The sequence below is a fragment of the Martes martes genome, assembly GCF_963455335.1.
Source record: "Martes martes genome assembly, chromosome: 5".
Classification (NCBI taxonomy): Eukaryota; Metazoa; Chordata; class Mammalia; order Carnivora; family Mustelidae; genus Martes; species Martes martes.
Window position 1 is genome coordinate 50,134,248 of NC_137892.1, and position 13,186 is coordinate 50,147,433.

The following is a 13,186-nucleotide window of genomic DNA, read 5'->3' on the forward strand; positions in this document are numbered from 1 at the left end:
TTTGTTCACAGCAATCTCTGAAATCAACTTTATTGACGTATAATTGATATAGGAAAAACACATGCATTTTGTGTGTAGAGTTTGTTGACTTTTGACAACTATATACACCAATAATCCATTAACAAAATCAAGACAAAGAACTCCATCACTTCCCAAGTTTCCGAAAGCCCCTTGTCAGTTAGCCACCCTGCTGCGCACTCCTGTCTTCCCTTCCCCCTCCTCCTCCCTACTCCTCTATGCCTACTATCCCTGTTCCAGGAAAGTACTGACTTGTTTTCTATTACAGTAACTGAGATTTCCCCCCACCTCTGGCACTTCATATAAATGAGATTTTACACTATCTAGTGTTTTGTTTATCTTTTTTGTCCTGGCTTCTTTCAGTCAGCAAAATGTTTTTGAGATTCTTTCATGATGTCTATGTATCAATACTTTATTCCTTTTTATTTTTTTAATTTCTGGGCAGTGTTTCGTTGTATGAATATACCACGATTGGTCTATCCATTTACTTATGGAAGGCCGTGTGAGTTTTTTCTCCCAGTTTTTGGCGATCATGAATAAAGCAGCTGTGAACACTCAAGTACAACTGTTTGCATGGGCATATGCTTTCATCTCTCCCAGCCAGTTACCTAAGGGTAGTGTTGTTGAGTTGTAGGTGCATGTTTAACCTTGTGAGAAACTGTCAGGCTGTTTCCCAAGGGGGTACCACATGGCATGCCCATCAGTGATGCGTAAGAGTTCCAGTTGCTCCACATTCTCACCAGCACCTGGCATTGTTGGTTTTATAAATTGTAGCCATTCTGGTGGGAATGTAGTAGTTTCTCACTGCAGTTTTAATTTGCATTTCCCTGATGACTAAAGATGTCGAAAACCTTTTCACATGCTTATTGGCCATTTGTATGTCTTCTTTTGTGAAAGTGTCTATCCAAATTTTTTGTCCATTTTTTTATTGGGTTATTTGTCTGATTGTTGAATTGAAGGAATTATCTGCATATTCTGGATCTGAGTACTTTGTCAGATATGTGCTTTGTAAATGTTTTTTTCTGACCCTTGGCTTGCCTTCCCATTTTCTCAGTGGTGTCTTCTGAAGAGGTTTATATTTTGATGAAGTCTAGTTTATTAACTTTTTTCTTTTATGGTTATTGATTTTTGTGTTCATTGGAGAAATTATTGCCTGTCCCAAAGTCATGAACTTTCTCTCTTAGAAGTTTTGAAGCAAGTGTTTTATAATAGACATTTGCTCTGGAGCAGAGTTATATTAACTTAAAAATGAATAAGTAGCAAAAGTAATAATCAGATATAGCATCAGCTCATGGTTATGGGCTGAAGGTAGTGCCGTGAGCAATTTTAGTATTGGAGACAGAAATGACCAAAATTAGCCTATTACCTTTGCAAAATGAAATTCCTAGCCAGTCATTGCCATGGTGTGGGCCATTACTTGAGCTGAACTTATGAGGGTTGCACGTGTGCATGGCAGAGAACAAAATGAGAACAGAGACAAACAAAAACTAGAATTGAGACAGATATGGCACTGATCTGACCAAGGGTTCTGCTAATAGGAGAGTGACAAGGGATAGTTAAAAGCAGATGTATATTGTTCATAAGTTTTATACATATATATATATATACACACACACATATATATACATATATATATGCATATATATGGTAAGTTGCATATACTTTATTTCAAAACATCAGTCACTTTTTTCCTAATGAAAATTCTTCAATAATTTATCCACACAAGGCTTGATATAGAGACACCTGTATTGAGAATACCAACCAACATTCTAACACATCAGCAAAAGCCCTTTACAGAGGCACATGAGGGGATTTATTTGCTTCTAACATGGAACTTAGAATAGATACCTTTAAAGGCAGAGAGAAAATCATGGTATTTCTTTGCCACCTAGGGTTCCGATGAGGTGAATAAAAGAAGAACCACTTGTCCATTTGAGAGCTAAACTTGAACTGAACATTTCTTTACCTTCTGAAATGTTCAGTTAAGTGCTTTTACACTTCAATTTTCCAGCCTGGGCCAAGACCAGAAATGCCAAAATGATATGAGAAAGGCTGTTCTTACTGTTTTTCTGGCTGGGATTGGAAGAGAAAGTGCCAGCAATCTTGTAAGAAAGCCTGTTCTCGAAAGATCTGCAACCCAGTTTGCAGAATCAAGGGGTTTGGATAGTTCAGATGAGTCTGGCTGAGTGTCCTGGTGTGTTCATCCGAATAACACCCTGCAGAAAGCATTTTGTCTTATCAAAGTCAACCACAGAATACTTTGTGTACTTCTTCAGACGTCTTAACCATCATGTGTGCCCATCCAGATAAACCGCTAAAGGCTAGCTGAACACTGCCAAATTGAAATCTTTGAGTATGATCCCTACAACTAGGATTCAGATTTCAACTCGAAATAATGAAAATAGTAATCACAGCGATAATTTTATAAAATGTTTATAGCATTGGCTCCAAAGTGCATCAGAGTCTTTAAGCTACAGAAGGCATTAGAGATAACTTAGCCTAATCTCTCGTTTTATACTTTAGAAATGTAAGGTTCAGAAAGATGAGGTTATTTGCCCAAAATCATGTAGCAAGTTAGAGGCAGTGTCCAGCCTGGAAAATAGGAAACTTTCTTTCCTGTGATACATCATGAAGTAGGCTGAATGATTCGTTCTTTATCATATATGAGCCCCCAAAGAGAAAAACTACCTGTAAAGTTGTTATGTGGTCCTAGTGTGGCAAATAAAAAGGAAATTCATTAGAGGTCCTGGGATGGAAGATTATTACTTCAGTATTCAGGGCTGGAGTGCCAAACAGTATCTTCAGATCTCTTCAAACCCCTCATTGATATGCTGGCTTTAGGATATGTTAATTATTTGGCAACATTATATGCTGGAAGATGTTCTTCCTAAAAAATCTTTTTATTCTGAAAGCATCTTGCTAGGAGGGTCGTTAATGCCTTGAGAACCTGAGTTGCGAATTCTCATTCACACACATCTCTTCAAGATGCAGCGGTGAAAGCTGTCATTCCTGATGACCGTCCTACCCGGACTGTGGGAAGAACAAGGCAGCCTGGCTGGGGACAAAGGGTGGAAGCAGACACCATGGGTGGGTCCACAGAGAAGATCAGGGTCTCTAGCTGTGAGTGAAAACCGTGGCCCTAGTGGGAAGAAGGAACCCCCCAGCTGCAGACAGCTTTGCCTGTTCGTTGCCTGCCTCCACAAAATAACGCAAAGGCTGTGCCAGGGTTGTTTCTCTTCCTGAAAACAGCTGAAGCCTGCTCACTCCCCAAACTACAAAGTGTCGGGTATCTCCCAGTTGTCAAAATTCTTATTCTTGGGGCGCCTGGGTGGCTCAATGTGTTAAGCCTCTGCCTTTGGCTCGGGTCATGATCTCAGGGTCCTGGGATCGAGCCCCGCGTCGGGCTCTCTGCTCAGCGGGGAGCCTGCTTCCTCCTCTCTCGCTCTGCCTGCCTCTCTGCCTACTTGTGATCTCTGTCAGATAAATAAACAAAATCTTTAAAAAAAATTTATTCTTTCCTTGTAGAACACACATTTCTTTTCTTCCCTGATGTTTACAGCAACAGTTGTTCTATTATTAATATTATTATTATTATTAATATTATTAAATTTTTAACAGGTTCTGCTTTGCTGGTTGATTTGACTAAAGAAAGTATTTGGAAAACATATAGCATTTGTATATAATATTACTAACTCAATTTCCTCATTGGTAAAAATTGGGCTTGGTCTCCGTAATCTCTAGGTCCCTTCCATCTCTAACACATTAGGATTCTCTGCGTGTGGACCCTCTGTCACACACCTTCTATTTCTCAACCAGGCAGCCAATCAACCACCCTGTCCCCCAAATATTTGTATAAAACATATTATGGGAACCTGACAGGAATGAACATAAATGCATTTCCAACGCGACTACATCAAATTGCCTTAACAATAGCAGAAGTATTTCTATGTGCATAGCACATGCACTACAGAGTTTCTATAATATGGAACACTTTGAAGTTATGGTAAAATTTGTGCTGAGACAGATGTGAAGAACTTTGGTGACCTCAACCCCATCAGCTCCGTATATTCTTTACTTCCAGGCGAAACACCCGCTGGAGTGATGGGGTGATATGAAGGAGCCTGTGCTGTTCACCAGAGCTGACAAGTTATTCTTAAAGCCTTTAAATAAAAGTTGAATCCCTCATAACTGTGGATTTGGATAACAGAGGCACAATGACTTTTTCATTAATGGAAAGATATATTATTATTAATGGAAAGATCTATTATTCTTAAGACAATAGTCAGACAGTAGATTTTGCTCATTTTATTTACTATCATTGGTTTTATTTAGCAGATGTCACAATGTAAGCAATTTCTATTAATGGGAGTATCAAACAGTTGGAAACGGGTCTTTTAAGTGAAACACCTGGTTCAGGAATGATACGTGTACATCCTGTGTGGGGGTAGACCTAATCCCAAATACATATTTTTTCATAAAATCTTACCTGGTTCTCTACTCTTTAAATAGCTCTCCATTTTACCTCAGACTTTTAAAAAACACACAAAATAATTCTTAAACATTAGGTCTTATCATGAAAGACAGTATATTTCAGAAGTGTACGTGCCCAGTTATATGAAGAATTTAAAACAGTCAGACTCATAGAAGCATAGTTTGGTGGTTGCCAGAGGCTGGGGGAGGAGGAAATGATGAGGTGTTGGTCAGAGGGACAAAATTTAGTTGTGTGAAATGAGTAAGTCCTAGCGATCTACTGTACAGTACAGGGCATAGAGTTAAGAGTACTGTTCCGTATATGTAAAAATTTGCTAAGAGAGTAGATCTGATGTTAATTGTTCTTATCACACCTGCGCGCGCACACACACACACACACACACACACACACACACACAAAAGAGGGCAGGAGGAAACTTCTGGAGGTGATGGATAAAGTAATGGCATAGGTTGTGGTGATGGCTTAACAGGTGTACATTTATCTTCAAATCGATCATGGTGAATACATTAAGCATGCAAAGCTTTTTGAATGGAAAGAAAGGAAGGGAGGGGTGAGGGACAGAAGGTGGAAGGGAGGGAGGGAGGGAGAAAGAGAAACCCTGGGGACTAAAGAGGAGCTAACGCTCTGTTGGATCGACAAGGTAAAAGCTCCCCAATAATCTCGAGTTTTGGCAAAGCAGAATCTGTGTGTTAGGGGCAGCAAGAGAGGTCATTTATCTGTGGAACCCAGATGGTTGCCACCAGCAGGTTTCCAGGCAAACGTGAAGCCTGCTTCTGATTAGCCGTCCTCTTGCCTCCCTTCTTTACACTTTCTCTCTTTACACTTTCCCTGTCCCCCCTTCTCTGGCTGCTGGGCTGTCTGCCCCTTGCTACTTTCATACAGTCCGTCCCTTTCTACAGCCCTTCTCTTCTCTCCAGTTGGAGATACCCAGCCTTCAGCAGATAGAGGTTATTCTTTAAGAGATTACCAGATTAAATGATGTATAATGAGATTCAAGATACTTGTATGCAGGGTACCCTGTATTTGCATTTTGAAAAAGCAGATTATTAACCCTAAATAAATACAAAATTAATGTGAGAATGTTTATAAGTGGGAAAAGATTTTCTAGTGTTTTCCCTTACTCTAACCTACTGTGAAGTCAATGGATTTCCAATAATTTTTTTTTTTTTTTTAATTTGAGAGAGAGACAGAGTGAGAGAGAGAGAGAGAGAGAGAGAGAGATCGGAGCAGGGTTAAGGGACAGAGGGAGAAGCAGACTCTACGCTGAGTAGGAAACCTAATGAAGGGCTCGATCCTGGCACTCCAGGATCATGACCTGAGCTGAAGGCAGATGCTTAACCTACTGAGCCACACAGGCGCCCCTCCAATACATTTTTTAAAGTAGTGCTTAATAAAGAATTACTTTTCTTCTAAAACTTTACAGACTCTTCCCTGGCCTACAGACTTCTAGTGAGGATAAAGAGTCGTGCCTTCAGATGCCGGGAATTGACCAAATCAGATAAGTAAGACTGGAACACCCTCCTTTTTCTTAATAGTAGTTGTACTTTAATATTTATTTCATTTTAAAAACAGAAATAGATTTGCATAGTTTAAGAACTTAACAAGAGTGAAAAGGAGCACAAAGTTCTCCTCTCCTCAGTCCCATATCTGGTAGTTTCCACCCCGATACCAAATAGAAAACCTCTGTTACTAGCTTCTTGTGTAGACTTCCAGATACTTAAAAAAGCGTTTATACGAGTGAATGTTAACACCGGTTCCTTTTCCCGTTTAAGAAAAAGGAGCATACTATGCCCACTTTGGTATTTCCCCCCTCACTTAATATGTCTTACGTATCTTTACATACTGGTACTATGGAACAGCCCTATTCTTTGAAAAAAAAATATTTATTATGGTTGAACAGTATCCCAATATTTGGATGCACCGTGATTTACTTAAACAGTTCTCTATTGACAAACTGTTAGATTGTTCCAATCTTCTGCTATTAAAAGAACTGCTGCAGTAAATAACCCTGCACATTCATGATTTTGCCCATGTGTGAATATATCTGTAGAATAAACTCCTAGAATTGGAACTGCTGAGTCAAAGAGTACATGCATTTGTAATTTCAATAAATATTGCCAAATTGCCTTCCAGAATGATTATACCTATTTACACTCCCACCAGCAATGAATCACTGCTCCCATTTCTCTGTATCTTGCCAACCCTAAGGGTTGTCAAATTTTTGGATTTTTACCAACCTGATAGTGAAATATGGTATCTTGATGTAGTTTTAATTTGCATTTCTTCTATGTGGGAGTGATTTGAGCATCGTTTCATATGTTCATGAGTCATTTGTATTTCCTTTTCTGTGAACTATTACTCACTTTTCTAATAGGGTTTTTTTTTTCCTTTTAATTCTATGGTTTCTTTGTAGATGAGAGTTTAGTTCCTTGTAAGTACACTCAACTGCAGATACCTTTTCCTGGTTTGCTGTTTGTCCTTTTACTTAAGAGTTGTTTTAAAGGCTGAATAATGTGGATAATTGCATTAGTACTTCATGTCATTTTGCCTGCACACACAACTTTGGATGAAGGTAGACAAGTAGACAAATAAATAGACTGTGTGTGTATATGTAGATTTTTTAAAACGACCCTCTATTTATCTTGGAGTATAAATACATGACACTCATGTATCAACCCCTTTTGTAGGCAAATGAGTACAAGCATGTTATCCAAAAGAGGTTCAAGGGGTTTAGTGAGTTGCCACCGGTGCTAGAAAAATGACTGAGACATTGAAACTTCACTCCCAAAGTTCCCAATTTGGTTATAAGGGTGGCGCAGGTGTACATGCAAATAAAGAAATAAAATAGGGGACCGCCTGGGTGGCTCATTTGGTTAAGCGTCTGACTCCTGTTTTGGCTCAGGTAATGATCTCAGGGGTCATGGGATCGAGCCTCAGCCTCTCCTGGGGCTCCATGCATAGCAGGGAGTCTGCTTGAGATTCTCTCTCTCTCTCTCTCTCACGTGCTTGGGCAAATACAGAAATAAATTTTAAAAGAAATACAATAGAGTAAGAGACATACATATAAACAGGTAAATAATGAGGACGCTGCAGAAATGATGTATAATTAGTTGTGAGCACAGTGATTTGGCAGTAGGGCGGGTGGACTGAGTCACTTCAAGTTTACCGGCATTAGGTTAATAGTTAAACCACTGCCTCAATCAGACTTCTGTGCAGAGAAGAGATTCTGTGTCAGGTGTTTTAAGCAGAAAGGAATTTAATGTAGGGGATTATGAGTTTACAAAACCACTGGGTGAGACTGGAGCGATGGGAGCAAGGAGCTGCTTTGACCTCAGTTTTCTGGTGGTCCCATCGCCGCTGCAATTGTTAGGGAAGAGGGGACACCCAAGCTCCTGCTGTTTTTGCTCCGGCTGCCTCTCTCCCAAGACCCTGATGGGCAGTGACGAGAGGGTGGACCCTGGTCACTGCCAGCACCGGTGACTCTCAGAGCTTGTCTGTCAAGTGCAACTGCCACAGGAAAATAGCCTCGCCTGTGTTTCAGGTTTGTCATAGCTACATCCTTTTTGGCCAAATCCAGAATGCACCTGGAGCTGCAGTTGCAAGGGAGTCTGGGAAATGTAGTTTGGGACTTTCCAGCACTTGTAATTCAGGGAATGTGGTGATGGATGCCAATAATTAATATAGTTTCAGTCACTTTGGTATGTATTTATCCGATTATCAAGTATAAAGCAGATGACTACAGACTGGGAACATTAAATTAATATATTTTGTCTGGGTCTGGAAGAAGAAGGCTTCTAGAAAATAAGATTTTTTAAGGAGCTCACCTGGCAGGAAACCTGGTAGTCAGGAGCAGAAGGATTGAGGACTTGGAGCTTTAAAGCATTGACAGGACTGGGAGAATTATCAAAGGAGTGGCTGGGAGGGTTGAAGAAAGGTAAATTGGTTTTCATTGTTCTATAGGCATATCCAATGATTATAGGAATAACAACAAAAAGAACAATATGATTTAGTAGATAATGCATGTGAAAACCTGTGGTAAGCCATAAGGTCCTGATGATAAGCAATACTGGAGTAAAGTGTTCTCACATATATACAACAAAACAGATTTTAAAAAGTTAGCAATTTGCCCAAGTTCACTTTACTGTGTATTACAACTTGAATTGAATCTTCCTTTCTTCCTCTTTTCCATTTTCCCTCCCTCCCTCCTATTCTCCATCTCTCTGTCTTTCCTGTAACTTACTGAGCATTTACTATCTGCCGGGATCTTTGCTTGGATAGTCAGACTAAATCCTTACCCTCAAGGAGGCAGGCAGTAGCCTTGTATCTAGTCTACCTGATGTTTATTTGGCATTTTCTTCATTGTATATTTGCCTCTCAGAATTGTATTAATAGCACTGGATTCTGTTAGGAAGCTAGCTGCTTTTATCCTACCTAGAGAACATACATACACAAACAAGACATAGGCCAGTTCCAACAACAGGACGGTAGAATCTGAACTCCAACCTTCAGAATTCGGTTGGCGGCAGTGAGCACGGCTTCCTCGCAGACGTGTGGGTCCTATGGATCTTGTATAGAATTGCCTACACGTGCAAGTGTTGTAGGATTTGACTCGGGGGTGGGGGGGATAAAATGGAAGGCTAAAAATGGCTACAAAATATCTCCAGGATATTAGAGTGAAGCTAACCACATAAAAGACACATGACATTTGCCTGTGAATAGATAGACTGAGCATTTTGGTTCTTATGCCGGTTTTTAGCTGCCAGTGATTCTTGTGGCAACCATCCAAGTTTTCAGGACACTATCACATTTTTAAGTTTTCCTAATGAATTATAATAACATTTCTGTAGTTTACATCAAATTGTGTTGAATGGCATTTTTAGCAAATTGTGTCACTTTGTGAATTTCCAAATTTTACAAAATTCCTGTGCCAAAAAATAATCAGTGGAAATGATTTTGTGTGAAACTTTTTGAAAGCCAAGTTTAGCTGATTTTGCTAAACAGCACAAGCAAACAATTTATTCAGTCTTTCTCCAAGTCCTTTTTCTGTGCCTTGTTCTTTGCTTCCAGGCCCCCCTCCCTTCTCCCCCTTTCTAAGCTTCTTTCACTCTGTTTACTGGCCTTTGTTTCTGCTCCCAGTTTGTCTTTCTCTAACATTATCTGCCCTCTCCACACCCCTCCATCTTGAGCTATACCAAGCCTTGGGCTATGGTTTTGGGTTGAGGGTCACGGAGGTCATGGATTTTCCACTGAAAGAAAGAAAGGAAAAAGGGCGGGGGGGAGGAATGATCACTTTTGCTCTCTCTTCTGCCCTTGGTGCTGAGAAATTCAGTTGAGATCAGTATCCCAGCCAGCATTATTACTGTGGGATTGAGACAAACACAGTGCTCACCACAAGAGAGGCCATAATCATGTTGCTGAGAATAAAAGAACATATTTCTATATGCCTGGACTCGTGTTTTGAGATCCTTGCATGTGGGTGGTTAGACGACCATGGTAGGTTTGGAGCATGTGCTTCCGAAATGCCCTGTTTCCCAAGGGAGAAACAGTGAAGAGGAGTGGAGACAGCATGCATTTTGCAATCAGGGTTCCTGGGACGGAATCTTGGCTCGTCAGCCACTTAATCCTCCTAGTGTCAGTATTCTTTGTTACCAAATAAAGAAACCAGCTACTGATACAGCTCTAACAGTATTGCTAACAAAGCGGTTACCATTAATTGAATAATTCCTATATGCCGGACATTCTGTTAAATACGTACGTGCCCTGTTTCAAACTCTTTTACAACACTAGGCAGGAGCAATTTCCCCCATTTCATGGATGAGGAGACTGAGGTTAGAGGATTTAAATTACTTACCCTAGGCCGCTCAGCTATGAAGTGGAGTTGGATTTTGAACCCAGTTCCGTCCGATTCCAAGTCCCATTCTTGAAGCACTACCCTAGGTAGAAATGATGATTAAATAATGCCACCCACCCAGAGTTTCAGACATATGGGGGGGGTCATTCTTTTTTTTTTTTGAATCATTTTGTTTAGGGCTAGAGATTCTGGGAGGCATAAAGTTAGCTCTAGCTCCTACTCTGCTTCTTCAAGAATTTTCTCTCCTCTATGTGGGCACACACCAGGCCAAAAGATGGCAACTAAGCCCATGACCCAAATCCTGGGAGATACCAAGTCACCACCAGCCCTGTGTCTTTGGCCATGTATACAGTTTGGTAAACCATCTAGAAAATACATGACACACGAAAACTGGGGCACTGTCTGGTCTCAGATCAGAGACTGTAGGAGGGTGTTGTGACCAGCTGGAATGGGAGAGGGAGATGGGGAAGGAGACCAGAAACATCTTGCTGCCAATAGGTCTTAGTGGTATTCCTAATGGAAGCCACAGACGTTTACAGTGACTCTTGCACAAAAGCCACATAATTATGGGACAGCGCTCTATTCCAGCCTCTTGTGGCTTCCATGTGTGTTTCTGTGATCCTAGGTTGTGTCTCGCCCGTGTGTTAATTTCTACCTGCTGAATACAATTTGGTTTGTACTAAGTGATGCTTTCATGAAGTTTCTCAGCAGCCCATTTCTGGGTGGGATTCTCTTCCAAACCACACGAAGCCAGAGAAGCTGCACGAACATCTGATTGGTATGTTCTGCTTTAGGAGAATAACGAGTCTGCAGCAAAAAAGATCAAGTCCCTAAGCTAACTACGGCAAATGCGTTAGGTATGTCTGTAAATTTGGGATTCCGTGAGTTTACTGACGCCTTTTCAGCGATGCCTGGATCACAGTGTGTCAAATCACATTGTTATTGTTGAGGTTTCAGGAGGTCTTTGATTATTTCATGACCTTTTCCCTAAATAGCTCCTATTACTTTGATACAAGAATTTTTGAAGTGCTTCGCAATCTTTCGCTATTCCCCGGGGCCCGGGTCAACATTCCTATCGTCTCTATTTCAAGATGAAACACAGAGAGTTTAAGTGATTTTCCCATGGGCTCCCAGCAAGTCAGCATCTATTCTGGACAGAAACTTCTTAAGCTTCTGGCTTTAGATGAGCTCACGGAGCCACATATCTCCCCCAGCAATTATTTATACACATTATGCGTCTGACCTGGATATGCTGGTGCTTATTTCCCATTTGCATAACGACGAACCTATCAGGCCTCCATGAAGGACTATTTCCTCAACCGAAGTAGCCGAGGAGTTCTAATGTGGATCTTGCTTTAAGGACTCAGGGATGGTCAGGGAGGGGGATGACCCCAGCCAGCGCGCGCCAGCCCGCAGTGCGCGTTTTGGGTAGAGCTTGGTCAGAATGAGGTCGAGCGGTGATCCGTCACAGGCTCATGGGAGAGAGATGGGGGAGGGATGCACATTTCCTACTTGGGCTTTTCTAAATGTGAAATTCGGTTTCATTGTGGAGGGCCGGAATCGCTTCTGGCCTGTTAGGCAGCTGGAGACAGGTCTTCACGAAATACTGTGGGTAATGAACTTAGGTTCAGGTACCACAATAAACATGGGGTGTGGGTGAGGGCAGAAACTTTTTGCTTTATGTTTGCCTCTTGCATTCAGAGCGACAGATCATAAAGCGTTGTTTTAGAAAGTCTGCAGGGAGAATTTAATACTGTAGTCTGGTAAGCTCTTCTGTTTAAATGACTTAGGTTAATCATTTCTTTGTTCCAAAACTATCTTGTTCAATTATAAGTTTATTCAATGAACTTTAGAAAATACAGATAACAGAGAGAAGAAAACAAAATCACCGAGTTCCACTTTACTCAGGGGTAACCTATGTTAACATTTTGGTGTATTTTTATCTTCCTTAAAAATGGGCTTACTGTCTGTCTGTCTGTCTCTCTCTCTCTCTCTCTCTCTCTCTTTTTTAAACAAGGATTATATGTTCAAATTTGTGATAATCTACTACCTATTTTATACACACATTCACGTAGGATTATACTAGGCATACTGCTTTATAAACCTGCCTTTGAAACTTCAATTCAGTTTACTTTGAAAATCTTCTCTGGCCATTATACAGTTTTCCCCAGCATCATTCCTGATGGTTGGATAGCATTTCATTATATGGATGTATCATTGTTTATTTAACTGATTCCTCATTGCTAGACATTTATGCTGTTTCCAAGTTTTCTCTGTTATAAACAGGCTGTGATGAAGACGTAAATCTCATTTATAATGGCATCAGATCATATGTTTTATTTGTATCTTCCAGAAGACCTGAAACATAAGGTTGCTAAGCAATAGTGCTGTATGGATCTTTTTATGGGAAAACCCGACCTGGGAGAGCAGCTTTGAGGCTAGCCAGCGCTGAAGAGAAAATACGTCAAACAGAAAAGTGCTCATTCTTGTCCCCTAGAACTGGAGAGAAGTCCAATGAGCTAAGAGCCGTATGTGGCTAAGCAAATCTACTCCTACAGAAGACTAGATAATGGTAGAATGGTTCTTAATTAAGATACTGAATGCAGCAGTTAAAAAGGTAAGGAACTCATTTGTCTAAACTTCAAGCTTGCCGAAGTAGTTGCCCGAGGACATAAGCATACTGGTCCAGTCATCCACGCAAGCCTTTCCAAGTCCTGTTTCTAAAGTAAAAACAAACAGCAAACAGAAAAACTCCAAACCCCCGCATCAGAACAGTAATGACAAACATCCAAACCCAAACCTATCTCTGGTTTATTTCATTTGGT